General features: G+C 32.6%; 1 long non-coding RNA gene across 1 annotated transcript in view; it reads left to right on the forward strand.

The window, feature by feature from the left end:
- LOC128247585 (uncharacterized) overlaps nucleotides 1-2,852 on the forward strand; it is a 6,780-nt gene extending 3,928 nt beyond the window's left edge. The window contains exons 1-2 of the long non-coding RNA XR_016241511.1: nucleotides 1-2,276; nucleotides 2,499-2,852. The exon at nucleotides 1-2,276 is cut by the window's left edge and continues 3,928 nt beyond it. This is a non-coding gene — a long non-coding RNA (uncharacterized LOC128247585). The remainder of the gene's footprint in view (nucleotides 2,277-2,498) is intronic.
- Nucleotides 2,853-4,548: the final 1,696 nt, after the last annotated feature.

The raw sequence follows: 4,548 nt of genomic DNA on the forward strand, positions 1-4,548 counted from the left end.
ATTGCCAATAAGGTAACACAGTTTTTCTCAATGTAATGACAAAGAAACAATAGTGATTTACTATTGTTGAATTATATTTATATTGTGCATCTATTTTGGTTTATATTGAATCAATATATCAAGATGACAAATTTCTTAGATTATTATTTTTATCTGGTTACCTGTCTGTTCTTGCTGGTAAAATTCTAAAGTGATTTTTAAATGATTTTTCTTTACATCTTTTAAGAACTAGAAATTAAACTGTGATATTTGATACTTAAGTGTGAATTTCTTTAAATAAATGTATTGAAAATGTATATGCTTAAATGCTCTTCATTAATTATTTTAGCAAAGATTTACTTTTCAGTCTTTCAAATAAAATTTCCTGAAATGTATCTATAATAATAATGAGGTTGCAAACATGTTGATACATATAATATGTAGCTGAAAAAACAAAAACGAGAAAACCCTTCGCTTCTATCATTTTCCTAAGTCAAAACTCATAGTCTCTAAAAGAATCAAATGAACCAACTAGCCTGTTACTTTAATCACCTAATCTGAAGATATGAAACTGGAAGTGCAACAGAGAGAGAGAGAGAGAGAGAGGTGGGGATTGTTCATAAGCAGTTCCATAGTTGTTAAATGTTTCACTATCTTAAATAAAAGCTATGTTGAACAATATAATTCATGATATACAATAAATGGGATTATCACCATTGGAGTGCCTTTCACCATAGTTTTGTTTGACTTCATCTGATCTGGAACAGAACAACAATAAAGTTTACTTAGCACCAAGAAGGCAAGGGCCTATGCATGGTCATTTGGCCTGCTAGATACAGTAGCCAAATTTCCTTCAAATCACACCCTACTATCTTAAATCTGAGAAGTACACATTGGAAAATACAGTTCTATTTATGTATACAGAAAAAACTTATGTTTGTATACTTGACAGAATGTATTGTTCAGAAATCAAGGTGTCTCTCTATGTTCAGCTGCTCCTTCATCACATCAGGACGTTGCAGCTCTGGTACTATGGACATGATTAGAATGCTGCTGTAGAAAAATTGCAAGATGGATTCTTCAAGCTGAGCCATCCAGTGAGAAAACCTAGGGGGATGACCAACAGTATATCCATAGTCTCAGCTGGTCATGCTTAGGAATCCAACCAGAAAGTCTCATGATGGTTGCTTCTTATAGGACCCTATGGAGGAGGTGCCGAGGACTTTACTACCCCTCATGAGTCTTCCAGGAATAGTGGGTAGAGAAGATGGCTGACTGGCTATATATATATATATATATATATATATATATATATATATATATATATATATATATGTATAAAGGAAATAAAGGAAGAGTGTGTGTGTGTGTGAGAGAGAGAGCAGTATGGAGGTTCTCTTTCAGTCTTGTGGAATGTGGAGTGTGCTTGTGGAGGAGGATGAGGAGAAACTTTTGAAGCAACTGTAAAATCTAAGCCTTGATTTGCAGCATTGGACATTGGTCAACTTTGCCTTTCATCACTTGAAGGTCAATAAAATAGTACCAGTCCAGAGCAGTGGAGTTGGAGAAGTGTTAGAGGGTTGATGAAATGCTTTGGTCTCTCTTCTGGCTGTCTGTGTTCTGACAGCAATGCCTGTGATGACACTAACACCAAGCTGTATTGGCCCTATGTTGGTGGCCTTTCCTTTGTATACACACTAGTGGTGTGGACTTGCAAGCATGGATAACTGCCAGTCTTCTTCATAAAAAAAAGTCTTGCCCAGGCTTTCACAAACATGTACAGCTGCATGTTAAAACCTTGGCAGATGGCAGCCCTATTAAAAACCAAAGCATAATAATATGACTTGCAGAAAACCACCCAGAGGACTGAGTTTCTGCAAATATTTATGAGTTTTAGCATATTTCACTTCAAGTAGTTGATTGAGGATTTAATCCAGATTTTTAATTTGCTTAAAACAATCACTGCTTGTTTTGTTTGGCATGTAGCTGCTTTCTACCTATCCAAATAAACAAGAAACGAATGTTAAACTGTGATTATTATTGAGTATAAAAGATATATTGCAATTAATTATACATTATAAAAATATAAACAATATAAATTTGTTTAAGTACTTACACTAAGTTTGCATTTCATATTTATATTGTACATTATGAGATCAGTTTTGGTAGAAACCAATAAGTGCAAGCAAGACAAGGAGATTGAAGCAGAACTGGCAGCTGAAAATTTACTTTGAGGAACAATTTTCATGTGAAATGGTGTTAGAAGTATCTTCCAGTTATTGGATTTCAACTGTAAGGTTAGTACATGAAGTGTGTCTAAGTTTATATGTTTTGTCCTGTCTCATTTCATTGTAATAACATGTATACATTGCCAATTTACATATACATGAATATAAAAAAGTAATACCAGATATTTAAATCTCTTACTCTGGCTCTAATACCTTAATGTTTGTTTGTTACCTTTCTCTTTTATCCATTAATGCATTCTTCCTTGTTGCATTGTACTTATTTTAATCCAGAATCTGTCAACCTGATTATGAAAATAGGAATAAAATGGTGAAAAAAATTGCAACAGAGTAATGAATGAAAAGAAAATTAGCAATGGAATGGTGAGAAAAATAGAAATAGAATAATTAAAAAAAATGATCAGTCAGTAAGATAACCATTAATAGTTTTTGTTTCTCAAAAAAGAAAGAAATTTTTCTTTGTTCTTTGCTGTTTTAAACTTTGATTTATTTTCCCTATTAAAAATGTGATAGCTGATTAAACATAAAGAGTTTGACTTCCAACCCAAAGAAAATTACTACTGATATTATAATAAGGCATCAAGGATGATCCTATATGATTGATAAAGTGTCAGATTATGTTTCACAGTACTTTGTTCATAGTTACACATTTCTTCAATAATGTCCCATTGTGATTTAATTTTATAATGTATGGAGGATTGCATGCGTGTGGTTTAAGGTGTTGCCTTCACTATAGTTAGGTCATAGTTTTAGTTCTTGGACCAGTTAGGCTTTACCTCTGCAATGGCCTAGTGACCTGTTAAGTGGAGAGTTCTTTTACTTTTAGGAAACTCAGATAAGCTCCAGCTCATGAATCTGTGTTTGTGGCAAATTTAGGTAGAAGGAATATAGACTGGTTAATATTCCTTGCTCTTGAAAGTTGTACTTTGCACTTATGGAGAAAAAAATTAACTGGATATAGAAATATTAAGATTTAATCCACCATTGGAGTCATTAGTTTTTTGTTACACAATCTATCTATTTGACAAAATATATCAACCTCACAAATACATTCAGTTACTGAATCTAGACATGAAATAAAATGATAACTATATAGAACTGTTTTGGCAATGAGATATTGTTTGGCTATAATTCATTTCAGTTCAGTACAATTAAATGAAATATATCATCATTGTATTTAGAATGAAAATATAATTGCTGCCTGAGTTGGATTATTGATTTATTCATAACACTAAAAAACAACAAAAAAACAAAAACAAAAACAAAACAAAACATAACTTATCACAGCAAATGTAATGGTAATAGAGAAAACAAATGTATGGAAATGAAACATCAGTAATATATCTTATTACATATTCAGTATCACTATGTAATTATCCACATTCTTTAATATAGAATCCAGCTGTATGACACTCTTAATTAAGAGATTGTTAATGACCTCAGTTGTCCAGAGTTAAATACCAGAGAGTAGCAAAAAGTACAACCTTTTGTTGAGATGACTACTGTCAGATTGAATGTTTTTTTTAGGCCAGCTATGGCAAACCTATGGCACAAGCATCTAAAGTAGCACTTTGGATTAGAAATGATGCATTATTCATTCATCCATAATTGTTCAATATGTGTTTGATTCTTGCTTGATTTTGTTGTGACACCAGCCCATTACAGTTTTTTAGCTGTCAGATTGCAGTAGGCACTCCTATGCTATACAGTTGTACTTTGTTTGATAAGGGTCTGTAATTTTTTGAAAATTAGGCCTTGTTTTAATTTTTTTCCATCTCAGTGCAAAAGAAAAACAGTGACAGCAATTGTGAATTCAACAAACAGTGGGGGGAAAAAGCTCTTGTAGTAGGCAATTCAGGAAAACTTTTGTGAATTGTTTGTGAAGATAGTTTCACATATTAAAAGACATGATCTTAACACACTGTACAAAACATAACATAAGACTTAAATAGAAGGTAAGCTGAAGTTAGTGCTTGGGTGTGAGTTGATAAAATATATGTGTTGAAAGAAATTGTGAAAGTTTGGTGATAAGCATTGGTAAAAGAATAGTAGATATTCTTTGATGGAAGGAGAAATTGTTAGGCTGAGGTTGCAAATAAATTTTGGTAATGGAAAATATTAAGGAAAAAAGTAAATGGAATTAGTATGTGAAAGCAAATGGTTATAAGACACACCAACTGTCTGTCTATCTATCTCTGTCTGTCTATCTATCTCTGTCTGTCTATCTGTCTCTGTCTGTCTATCTGTCTCTGTCTGTCTGTCTATCTGTCTCTTGATGTATTTGAGCAACTGAAAGGATCTTTCCATTCTGGTGCTTTATTCC

This window comes from Octopus bimaculoides, chromosome 4 (genome assembly GCF_046866305.1).
Source record: "Octopus bimaculoides isolate indiv1 chromosome 4, ASM4686630v1, whole genome shotgun sequence".
Taxonomy (NCBI): domain Eukaryota; kingdom Metazoa; phylum Mollusca; class Cephalopoda; order Octopoda; family Octopodidae; genus Octopus; species Octopus bimaculoides.